At 47.4% G+C, this 12,695-nt stretch overlaps 1 protein-coding gene across 2 annotated transcripts in view; it reads left to right on the forward strand.

The window, feature by feature from the left end:
• WSCD1 (WSC domain containing 1) overlaps positions 1-12,695 on the forward strand; it is a 513,503-nt gene that overhangs the window by 69,881 nt on the left and 430,927 nt on the right. The gene's annotated exons all lie outside the window — the stretch shown is intronic.

Below are 12,695 nucleotides of genomic sequence, written 5' to 3' on the forward strand. Positions count from 1 at the left end.
AGAAGGCACAGGCAGCAGACTTTGGCTGTGTCTGTGTAGTGCTCAGAGTGTGCAAGCTGTGGGGGCAAGCCTACCTTCACCTAGATTTCTAACAATGGAGCCACCTGAGGCCATGGGTGTGCCACCTAGGCAGAAAACTATAGAGGGCCACTGGTAGGGCAATGCCTAGTGGTACCAAAGTGGAAAGCTTACCCTGAGACCCCAGAACAGTAGAGGCATCAGTGTGTGATTCTAGTCCTGGAAAGCCACAGGCGTGCAACTCCAACCTGTGAGAGCTGTGGCAGGGATTGTACCTGGCAAAGCTGTGAGGGCAGGGCTACCTGGAGCCTTGGGTGCCCAACTTCTACCCTGCAAGCCTTTAGGGATGAGACTTCCACTCCAGTGGGCCTGGAGGGCAGAGCATTGAGCCAAAGAAGATTATGCTCAAGACTTAAGGTTTTGGACTTGCTTGGGACCTGTCACTCTTGCCTTCTTCACCGTTTCTCCCTTTTGGAATGGGAATGTTTGTCCTGTGCCCAAGCCACCATTGTATTTTGTAAGCATTTAACTTTGATTTCACAGACTCAGAGAAGGAAGGGAATTTGCCTCAGGATGAATTGGACTTTGAGTTTCACCCATATTTAATTTAGATGATATTCAGATGAGACTTTGGACTTTAGGTTTTGGAGATGATGTTGGTATGAGTTAAAACTTTTAGGGTTATTGGGATGGAATGAATATATTTTTCATGTAAGAAGGACATGAATTTTGGGCGTCCAGAGGCATAATGCAATGGTTTGAATGTTTTTATCCTCTCAAAATTAATATGTTGAAATTATAACCCCCTAAAGTGGTGGTGTTAGGAAGTGGTGACTTTGGGAGGTAATTAGGTCAGAACCCTAATGAATGGGATTAGTGCTCTTGTAAAGGAAACCCAAGAGAGCTTGTTCACCCCTTCCACCATGTGAGGACACAGAGAAAAGATGGCTATCTGTGAACCAAGAAATGGGCCCTCACCAGACCCCGAATTGGCTGACACCTTGATCTTAAACTTTTTAGCCTCCAAACTGTGAGAAATAAATATCTGTTTTTATAAGCCACCCAGTCCATGGTAGTTTGTTATAGCAGTTCATATGGACTAAGACAGCCCTGATGGGAAAATGTAATCTTTATTTAACATTTATTAAGCATTCACTATGTGCCAAGATCTATGATAAGTGCTGTTAATCAAGTCGGTTTATATAGCCCTCACCATAGCTCTCTATCATTTAGATAGATGAGAAAATGAAGCCTTGGAGAGTTACACAGTCAGCCCAAGGTTATTTCTCCTAACCACTACGTTCAACTGTAGGCAGACTTGACCTATTTTTGGGGGTAAGTATAATGGGGCATATTCCATTTTTCTCTTGAGGGCCCCTTATTCCAAGAAGAACAGGCCATTGAGACTCTTAAGCCTGGCTTTGCACCCCTCTCACGGAGCCTATCAGCCTGGTGCCAGTTAGGGGCCTTACATCCCTATGGGCTCTGCTGCCATATTGGTTGAGGATGGAGCAGAGAGGAAGAAGCCTTGGCTTAGCTATGATGAAAAGACAGCAGAGAAACATGTAATGCCTGGCCTGTTCCTTTGGTCCAAGGAAGGGCATACATCTACGAAGACTCTCTATGGTGTTAATTGCACATCTGTTATGGGCTGACTTGTGTCCCCACCAAATCCATATATTGAAAACCTAACTCTAATGTGATGATATTTGGTGGTGGGAGTCTTAGGGAGGTTATTAGGTTTAGATGAAGTAATCAAGGTGGGGCCCCCAGGATGGGATTAGTGTCCTTTTAGGAGGAGGAAGCAGCATCAGAGCTATCTCTTTCTCTGCCATTTGAGGACACAGTGAAAAGATGGCCATCTGCAAGCTAGGAAGTGGGTCCTTCCCAGACAGTGTACCTGCCAGCACCTTGAACTTGGACTTCCCAGTCTCCGGAACTGTGGAACTAAATGTCTGTAGTATAAGCCATGGTATTTCATGATGGCAGCCCAAACTGAATAAGAGAACATCTTAAATGTGATGATGTATGGGAATGTGTCTTGTAAATGGTAAACTACTGGGCAAATGGTAATCATCAGAGACTTCATGAGTCATACATGCTCTGATGCACTGTGCCTCTGCATCAGAATTACCTGGTAAAGGTAGATAATGTGATGAAGTGCAGATTTCCTGGGGCCCACTGGCCTTATATAGTGATAATATGCCTCTATCCACAGCAGTTTTTCCTAAGATGGGTTCCGAGCAACACTATATTTATTGAATATTTATAGTGATTACTTGAGAATAGGGATTTTGTAAACCAATACATTTAGGGAAGCTGGGTAAATTAGGATTTTTTTTTTCTTACTGAGGGCTTCTCAGGGCCTTGAAAATGCCTTGTAATCTACTAGAGAGGAAATAATACTGTTTCCCAAAATGCTGTTAACCTTGGAGTATCTTTTCCTCAAAGCATCTTGTGGGAATCAGTTTTTTTGTTTTTTGTGGAATGTAAATTATTTGGTGAACGTAAAAGGGAATGTTAAACCGGGACTTACAATGTCAAATGCCCTCAGGAGCCAGGCAAGTAGTGCTGATGATGAAAGCAAATGGAGTCAGCAATAGGGAGGCGTGAGGACTGGGGGAAACTGTGGTCTATGTCCTCCTGTTTGAACTGGGCATCCGAATGCAAATTAAAAAATTGGACTCATGGCTGCTGAGACCTTTGGGAATGGCACTTTCTGGGAAGCAAAAGAGAGGAACCCTGGGATAAGCCTGGACACGGGACACACGAGGAGGTGCTCACGTGCAGGTGGGGTGTGGTCGCTCAGCAGGCAAGCTTCCCCAGGAAGGCGTGCCCAAGTGGTAGTGAGGGTACAAGGAGAGGGCTGGAGACGCTGTTGTGGGCATAAACCCTTGGGGCTGTGTTTCTCCAACATTAGTGAGCACATAGATCATCTGGGGATCTTGTCAAACTACAGATTCCCACTTAGCAGGTGTGGAGCGAAGCCAAGATGATGCATTTCTACCCAGTTCCCTGGTAATGCAAAGCAGCACTGAAGACACGATTCTCGGTCTTAGGATTTAGGCCACCTGACCTGAGGGAGGCTCCATCCAGGCTACATTTCCTTGTAATTTGAGTTTGTTCTGATTGCAAGGAAGAGCTTGTTTTTCTCATAGGAAGGGGGTGAAATATGAATTCAGAACTGGGGTGTGGGAGATAGAGAACGGGAAACACAACTCTATTTAATTTAACAAAGACAAACTAAGCTTCTGCTCTGGAACTGTTTGCATGATGAAACCAAGGGTGGGAGGGATAAGATCTCAGGTTCCGGAACCAGACTTCCTGGTTTGATTACGGGCTCTGCTGAGTGACCTTGAACAAGATATTGGACCTCCCTGAGCTTGAGAAAATAGGGCAATAATAGAACCCCACACATTGTTAGTTATGGGGATTACATGAGTTACTCTCTGTAAAGTGTTTAGAATAGTGCCTTACAAACTTTCATTATTCTCTAAATCTCATTCCGAATGAGACAGTGTGAGAGCGCTGATGCTGTAACTCTCAGGCTGTGGAACTAAAAGCAGAGTAGGTAAGAACAACAGCTTTGATTTCAGACAGACCTGAGTTGAAACCCAGCTCTGTTACCTATTAGCTCCGTTACCTTGGGCGAGTCACTGAACCTCTCAGAGCCTCGGTTTCCTCATCTATAAAATGGGGGTAATCATATTAGAAATGAGGCTTAACTAAGACGGTCCATGTGAAAGCACTTTGCCAACTGTAAAGTGTTGAACGATGCAAAGTGTTCGTGTGCAGGGTTTTTTCCCAAAGCAGCCCAGTAAGTAGGCAGAGCTGCTTTTGGGAGTGATGGAGGGGTTCTGACATGAGATTGTGTGATGGCTGCGTAACTCTGTAAATAAACCAACGATCTCTGAATCGAACCCTTAGAAAGGTGAATTTCAGGCTGGGCATTGTGGCTCATGCCTGTAATCCCAGCATTTTCAGAGGCCGACGCGGGCGGATCATCTGAGGACAGGAGTTCCAGGCCAGCCTGACCAACATGGAGAAACCCCGTCTCTATTAAAAATATGAAAAAATTAGCTGGGCATGGTGGCGCATGCCTGTCATCCCAGCTACTTGGGAGGCTGAGGCAGGAGAATAACTTGAACCTGGGAGGCAGTGGTTGCAGTGAGCCTAGATTGCGCCATTGCACTCCAGCCTGGGCAACAAGAGCGAAACTCCATCTCAAAAAAAAAAAAAAAAAAAAAAAAAAGAAAGGTGAATTTTATGGTGGTTAAATTATAGCTCCATAAAGCTTTTAAAACAAAATAGAAAAACACCTTGATATCTCTGGTCAAGAAGAACTGAAGGGTCTTTCCTGTTCTTACCTATTGAGGCTGCCCAGGAACCAGACCCTCTCCCTCCTGTCCCTCTGGCCAGCGCTCTTTCCACAAAGAGAAGCCCCAGACCCTGAGCCGACCTGTTTTCTTTTTCTAACCTGATTTGAGCTAGCATTTTGCAAAGCTTCGTTCTCTGGGGGCAAAAGTCCAACTTCTTATTCACCGTCAAAGGCATAGAATCTGGGTCAACAGAAAATGCTTTTTTTTTTTTTTTTTTTTTTTTTTCCTGAGGAGTGGGGTCAAGGAACAGGTGTCAGTCCTCCAAATTAGAAAGGAGGTCAGAGAGGGACAGAGACACACCATCTGCCTCCTGGCTTGGGACTGAGAAGGTGCTCCCATTCACACACCTGCTCTAGCAAACCACTCTGTCCAGGACAAGCAGGTCAGGCAGGTGAGAACTGATTGGGAACAGGCAAAAGGTCCGTGCTCCTGGAACTAGAAGATTTGCATCCCAGGGCGATGGAGGGCAGAGGGTGGGCGACTGCAGGAAACCAAGCAAAGATCAGGGCTGGGCTGCCTGAGGACTGGGGCTAGACAGAGGAGAAGCCTGGGTGGAGCTGTCAGAAGGCAGAAGTGGGGAGAGCCATGGATTTTACCTGGGTGGACTGAGGAGTCTCTCAGAGTAAGACATTTCTCCCCCCAAGAAAGTATTACTCTCTTCCCACCACCTGCTCCCGGAAACACTTTTAATTCCAGTATAACTTGCAGAAAGTTCTGCACAAATCCTTAGTGTATAGCGCCATGCATTTTCACAGAGTTTTTTCACAGAGTTTACGCAAGTTTAACCAGGTTCTAGATCAAGAGATGGAGCACTGGCTGGGCGCGGTGGCTCACGTCTGTAATCTCAGCACTTTGGGAGGCTGAGGCAGGCAGATCATCTGAGATTAGGAGTTCGAGACCAGCCTGGGCAACATGGTGAAACCCCATCTCTATTAAAAATACAAAACTTATCTGGGCGTGGTAATGCGTGCCTGTAGTCCCAGCTACTCTGGAGGCTGAGGTAGGAGAATCGCTTGAACCTGGGAGGTGGAGTTTGCAGTGAGCCAAGATTGTGCCATTACACTCCAATCTGGGCAACAGAGCAAGACTCCGTCTCAGAAAAAGAAAAAAAGGGAGAGATGGAGCATTTCCAGCACCGCCATTGCACTCCAGCCTGGGCAACAAGAGCGAAACTCCATCTCAAAAAAAAAAAAAAAAAAAAAAAAAAGGTGAATTTTATGTACCACTATCCACTCCCCACTCCACAAGGATAAACACCGTCTTGATTTCAACACCATGCACTCCTTAGTTTTGCTTGTTTAACTTTATATAGATGGAATCAGAAGCATTTGCTCTTCTGTGTGCAGCTTTTTTTTTCTTTCTTTCTTTTTTTTTTCCGAGAGTTTCTCTCTTGTTGATTAGGCTGGAGTGCAATGGCACAATCTTGGCTCACTGCAACTGCTGCCTCCCAGGTTCAAGCGATTCTCCTGCCTCAGCCTCCCGAGTAGCTGGGACTACAGGCATGCGCCACCACGCCTGGCTAATTTTGTATTTTTAGTAGAGACGGTTTCTCCATGTTGATCAGGCTGATCTCGAACTCCTGACCTCAGGTGATCCACCCTCCTTGGCCTCCCAAAGTGTTGGGATTACAGGCGTGAGCCACCGTGCCCGGCCAGTGTGCAGCTTCTTTTGCTCAACCTTCTGCTTGTGAGGTTCACCCAGGTTGCTGTGGTCTCTTCAGTCTCATGGCAGGGTGGAGTATTCCACTGTGTGATGACACCACACATTATTTATCCATTTAACAGTTTCTGGGTGTTTGGATGTCTTCCAGTGTGGGGCTGTTATGGATAGGGCTGCAATGAACATTCATTCAGGTGGCTGTCTTTGGGTGAACACATGGATGCATTTCTGGTGGGGGTGGAGCTGCCGGGTCCCAAGGTATGTGCATGTTCACCTTGAGTAGATACTGCACGGCAGCGCAGTCTACCCAAAGTGGGTAGACAAATTTGCAATGCCGCTGGCAGTGTGTATGGAAGAGAAAGAGTTCTGCTCTAGTCCTCCCTCTAAGAGCGAATAGGCACTGAATACTTTATGAGATGAATTGTGTCTCCCCCAAGTATTCATACATTGAAGCCCTCACTGCCAGTACCTCAGAACGTGACTGCATTTGGAGATAGGGCTTTCTTCTAAGAGTTAAGTAAGTTAAAATGAGGCTGCGAGGGTGGTCCCTGATCAATTCAACTGGTGTCCTTATAAGAAGAGGAGATTCCTGTAATCTCAGCACTTTCAGAGGCTGAGGCGTGTAGATCACCTGAGGTCAGGAGTTCAAGACCAGCCTGGCCAACATGGCAAAACCCTGTCTCTACTAAAAATACAAAAATTAGCTTGGTGTGGCGGTGCATACCTGTAATCCCAGCTACTCAGGAGGCTGAGGTACGAGAATCACTTGAACCTGGGAGGTGGAGGTTACAGTGAGCTGAGATCGCACCACTGCCCTCCAGTCTGGGCGACAGAGCAAGACTCTATCTCAAAAAAAAAAAAAAAAAAAAAAAAAGAGGAGAGACAGAAGGTGTGAGAATGCATAGGGGAAAGAACTGTGAGGACACAGTGAAGAGGAGGCTGAAGGGCAGTCATCTGTAAGCCAAGGGGAGAGGCCTTCAGAAGAAACAACCCTGCTGACACCTCCACCTTGGACTTCCAGCCTCCAGAACTGTGAAAAATAAACTTCTGTTGCTTCAGCCACACTGCCTGTGGTATTTTGTCATGGCAGCCCTAGCAGACTAATACAAGGACTTTCTTTATGTTGGGCCCTGTGCTTAGCTCATGCTTCATCTGACTGAATCCCCATATCAACCCTGTAGGGTAGGAACAATCGTGACCTCCATGTTACAGATGGAGGACTGAGCTTGGAAGCAAATGACTTGCCCAGGGTCAGAACACAGGCAGTGGCCTGAGCCAAGACTGGAACTCAGGGCTGCCTGTCCAGAGCCCTTGAACTGAACCCTCATGCCTGCCTCACCCATCTGTTAGGTCGTTCATGGCCCACTCCCACCCCCTGCTTATTTGAATAATGGCCGTATTAGGTTTTGCAGTTTAGTGTAAAGAAGGGAGAGTGTGCTTGGGAGGCAGAAGATCTGGGCTTGAATCCTGGGTTCTTGGCTTCCTGTTGAGTAAATGTGGGCCCCACTGCTTAGATTTTGCATGTCTCTATCTCCTCATCTACAAGGCCTTCCTCATGGGCTGATTCTGGATACCCAATGTGATGATGTATGGAAGGTGCACTGCAGATTATAAAGTGCTGGGCAGATGGTAATCGTTTCAGAGATTTCATGAGTCATGCTATGCATTTAGCATGGGCCGAATTGTGTCCTCCCGCCCCCAATTTGTATGTCAACAGTCTAACCCCTAATGTGATGGTATTTGGAGATGGGACTTTTGGAAGATAATTAGGGTTAGATGAGATCATGAGAGTGGAGATCTGCTCTAATAGGATTAATGTCCTTATAAGAAGAGACACCAGAGAGCTGGCTCTCTCTTGGCTTGGGGGCATACGACGAGAGAATGGATGTCTGCAAGCCAGGAAGAGAGCCTTCCCTGGGATGGAATTGGCTGGCACCTTTATCTTGGACTTTCCAGCCTCTAGAATTGTGCAACATAAATGTCTGTTGTTGAAGCCACCTAGCCTTTGGTATTTTGCTATGGCAGCTTGAGCTGATGAAGACAGCGTGACACCCCTCTTTCTCTTTGCAAAGCTTCATAGACATACATGGCCTATACACTCAAAAATTCAGATTCCTAAAGGGCTGACTGTTCGGCAGGCATCAGTTCTGGGGCTGGGCTGGGTGATGGGTTCCTCCAGTGGAAAACATGCAGTAGCCGTGTGTCTGCTCTGGGGTTGGTGTTTGGTGAAGGAAGTCAATGTTTCTTTTTCTTGTTTGTCTCATGCCCCAGGACTGTGAACTGCTCTTGTTGTGAAGCCTCCAGAGTAGAAAGGAGAGGATGGGGTAGGGACCCAGGTACAGGAAAGGGATGGCAGAAGTGCTTTCCATTTGGTGCAGATGCTCAGAGAGGAAGGTTTTGCTGTGATCCCCATTTTACAGCTGGGGGAACTCAAGCTCAGAGACTTACTCAACAATGCTTTCCTAATATGTCATAGGACCCAGGACTGAAGCTGAAGGCCTCTGGATTTGGGGTCTGTTGGTTGCATGGTATTAGTCTGGATAGGCTAGATTAAGCTGCAGAACAAGCAACAACAAAACCCAGATCTTTTGTTGTCTTACAGCGACACAACTTTTTCTCACTCATGCCACATCCGTCCTAGTGGCTGGTGCTGCCGCCCCTTGTCTCTTCACTCCGAGTCCAGGCCAGCAGAGCGGCCACCAACTCCAATATGGATGGGTCTCTGGAGGGTCTCACACTGGCAATTCAATGCCCCAACCCAGAAGTGACGTTCATCATTTCTACTCAAATTCATTGGCCGGAGTTAGTCACTGGCCAGAGTTAGTCTAGTTATTCTAGATCCCCAGCCGAACGCACAGGGGGCTAGAATATTCGCCCGAGGTGTGCCCAGCAGGCAGAGGGGGCAAGTATTATGGGGACAGTGTTAATGCCCATCTCAGAATGAATGAATGCATGCATGCACGAATGAATGCAAGTAGAATCTCCATCTGAGTTTGGTGGTTATTGATGGACCCAGGAAAAGACAGCATAAACTTGTAACTGCCCAATATCAAGGGCATTGGAACTCCTTGGGTCCCAATAATAGGTTTAAGCATCTTGAAAATGTATGCATGTTCTTTTCCTCTCCATCGTTTCCAGCTCCCCTGCTTACATGTCTTCTCTTTCACCAAATCTGTTTGCCATTTGCTGTGGATGACAGAGTCACCCCACCCACACAGGCCCCATTCTGAGGGTGATTGATAACCCTTGGACACACACAGATGGACACACAGAGAAATTTCTGCTCCTTCCACGCGCCTCGGGCAGCCATGGAGACGGTGATTTTTCAAGTCAGTGTTCACTCAGAGTCTTTCGCAGGCTCTGGAGCATAACTAAACCCAGACAGACTCTGGGAGATGAAAAATAAACCGTTGTTTTTATGATGCCATGAAAAAGCTTTCTTTTTCCTCCTAAAAAAGAAACTTATTTATTTCCATGTGTGTATGAGTTTGCAGTAAGTGTGGAAGGATTAAGCCTTTGAAACTGTCCATTTATATCCATGAGTGATGTGAAGTCTTTGTCCTGGAGAGCAGCAAGCTTTCCAAATTGGAAAATCAAGAGTCGGGCCTCTTTCCTCATTCACTTAGTGGCTCATTCACTAAATATTTACTGAGCACCTCTTGCCTTCCAGGCCTGGCTTCAGGAGCTGGGGATGCACAGTCCATGTCAGAGGGCACCTTCCCTGCCCTCAAGGAGTTTGCAATCTACAGGGGGTATTCCAGAGACCTGTAGAAAGCGTGTGGGGTACTGAGCAGGGGGGCAGCTTTGTCAAGGAGCATGAAGGACCTTAACCTGGAAGGACAAGGAGGAACCAGCCAGGTGAGGAGGACAAAGAGGCAAGATTCTGATGGAAAGAACAGCATCATCAGATGGGGGGAGGTGGGTGAGGGTGCAGTGTAGTTGGGCTTCACCAGGTAGTTCATGTAGTAGAGAAGATAAGCCTCTGGGCTCTGGGTTCAAATCCCAGCCTTGCCCCTTCCTTGCTATGCAACCATCTATAAAATGGGGAGAGAAGCTGTAACTCCCTCCCAGGGTATTGTGAAGAGTTGATGGGTTGAAATGTGTAAGGAGGCCAGAGCAGTGTCTGGTGTGCCAAAAATGCTTAGTAGCTGTGACCTATTCTCATTTTGCTGAGGCTTGAGTAGAAAAGAAGAGGAAGAAGGAAAAGGTGGGCAAGGACCTGAACGTCAGGGTGAGGGGCTGATGCTCTGACCTGTACTTGCAGCGTTCAGGGATGCAAAGTGTGGATTTCATGGGTCTGGTCTGACCCTGGGGAGGAAGCCTGACTGGGTGGTCCTGAGAGAGACCCTACACTAAGGGTAGAGTGATGCACTGGAAGCCCGGGGGCTGAAGGGGAGGTCCCACGGGGTCAGTCAGAGGAGGTGTGGCCCAAGTCATGGGGTCTGCCGAAGAGAGACCTTAGACAAGAGGATGGGTGGCTCTGAAGGACTCACACCAGCACCCCCCTGCTGGGTGCCCAGTGGAGGGTGAAGACTGCAGACGAGAAGTGGGCAGCTGGGCCCCTGCATGGCATGAGTGAGGGGCCCCTCATGGCTCTAGAGTAAGACTAGCTTGAACCCAAAGCCCAGGCTGAGCCTGATAAGCTGAGCCTCCCACAATGGGGGTAGTGATACCCATCGCTCAGGGGTGTTTTGTGAGTTAAATGTCTCTCTCTGTCCTTCTGGAGCTTAGAACACGGGGGTGCAGTGCAGGAAAAGAGAGGATTAGACACAGATTGACACGTGGTCTGTGGGAACACAGAGGAGGGTGGCTGCCTGGCAGTCAATCAGGTCAATCAGGCAGGCTTCCTGGAAGAAGGGGCCTTCTGAGAGGCTGAGATTCACAGGGTGACTAGAAGTTGGTATCCAGGTGAAGAGGAGCAGGGTGAGGGCTCCAGATGAGGAGATGGCGTGGGTAAGATCTGGAGGTGAGTGAGGTGTCATAGGACTGAGACACTGCCGGGTGTTCAGTGTGGCCAGAGTCAGGAGCACAGAGAAGACAGTGTTCCAAGACCAGGGAAGAGTGAGTGAGTCTGGCAGAGAGACTCAAGCGCTAATTGGGAAAAGTGAGTCCTCCTGGAGTCGGAAGACCTGGCTTCAAGGCTGCACTGGGTCACTCCTTGGCTGTGTGCCCTAGACACTTTGCTTTACCTCTCTGCGTCTGTTTCCTTCCCTATGAATTAGGTTTCACGTGAGGACAGAGATGGAATGCACTCCTTCATTCAAGCAGACATTTACTGAGTGGCTGCTATGGGCCAGGTGCTATTCTAAGCACTGGGGATTATTCAGAATATGGGGAAGATCAAGTCCCTGCCCTCATGGGGCTTACACTTTAGCAAGGGACACCTCATAAGGGCAACGAAGAAAAATCAAGCAGGGTAGGGGCCAGAGGGTGGCAGGGTACAGTGGGGTTGGGGGTGGGATGGGATGGTCAGGGAAGGCTTCTCAGAGGGCGGCACATTTGAACTAATGACAAGGGGGAGTGAGCTGTGTGGGATTCACGGGAAACAAACATTACAGCGGTAATGTACTCGGTAGATGTACCAAGTACAGGAAGTGCTCTGAACACTTTGCCTGGATTAACTCATTCCACCCTTGAACACCCTGAGAACCAAGCACCATTATCATTATACCCCATTACAGGTGGCAAAACGGAGGCACGGAGTTAGGTGGCTTGGCCAGGTCTCAGGATTTGAACCTCATGGCGTGGCCTGCACAGCCACAATCCTAACCACCTTCACCATATCCCAGACAGGCAGGGCTGGACAAGCTGAGTCCCAAACCGCTTTTATTGTGGGGGATGGTGGGTGCAGATTGCAGAGTGCAAGTCAAACGTGAAATGTTGTCACTGATATTTTCTTTGGAATGTGAAGGAAACATCTCAAACCAGTGGCATACTGTCCACTTCTGCCAATATTCTTTCTTATTTATTTTTTTTGAGACAGGGTCTTGCTCTGTTACCCAGGCTGGAGTACAGTGGTGCAGTCACTGCAGCCTCTACCTCCTGGGCTCAAGAGATCTTCCTACCTCAGCCTCCAGAGTAGCTGGGATCACAGGCATGTGCCACCAGGCCTGGCTAATTTTTTTGATTTTTTTGTAGCGATGGATTCTCACTATGTTGCCCAGGTTGGTCTTGAACTCCCAGGCTTAAGTGATCCTCCCACCTCAGCCTCCCAAAGTGTTGGGATTACAGGTGTGAGCCACTGCACCTGGCCCTCATTTGCTGATATCCTTAAAAATAAAGGCCTGTGGGCCTCAGTTTCCTGCGTGATTCTTGGCAGAGTATATGAAAACACAACTTGCTTAGGGCGGGAAAAATGCTGAAAAACAAAAGAAATACCTGCATTTGCTCTTTGTAAAAATAATATATCCGCATACTGAAAATATGAAAAATAGAGAAATTTCTCACATAGTTACCATTTAAATATAAGCACTTAGTATTTTGGAATGTTTTTGTTTACTGTTTTTCAAAAGGAGAGGGTGTTTCAGTTGTGTGCAGCAGAAAATAGAGAACTCAGTTATTTTGGAATATATAGACAATTATATAATGTTATTATGTGACAAGAAAACATAGGCTAGGCCATGCATGGTGGCTCATGCC

The sequence above is a fragment of the Macaca mulatta genome, chromosome 16 (assembly GCF_049350105.2).
Source record: "Macaca mulatta isolate MMU2019108-1 chromosome 16, T2T-MMU8v2.0, whole genome shotgun sequence".
Classification (NCBI taxonomy): domain Eukaryota; kingdom Metazoa; phylum Chordata; class Mammalia; order Primates; family Cercopithecidae; genus Macaca; species Macaca mulatta.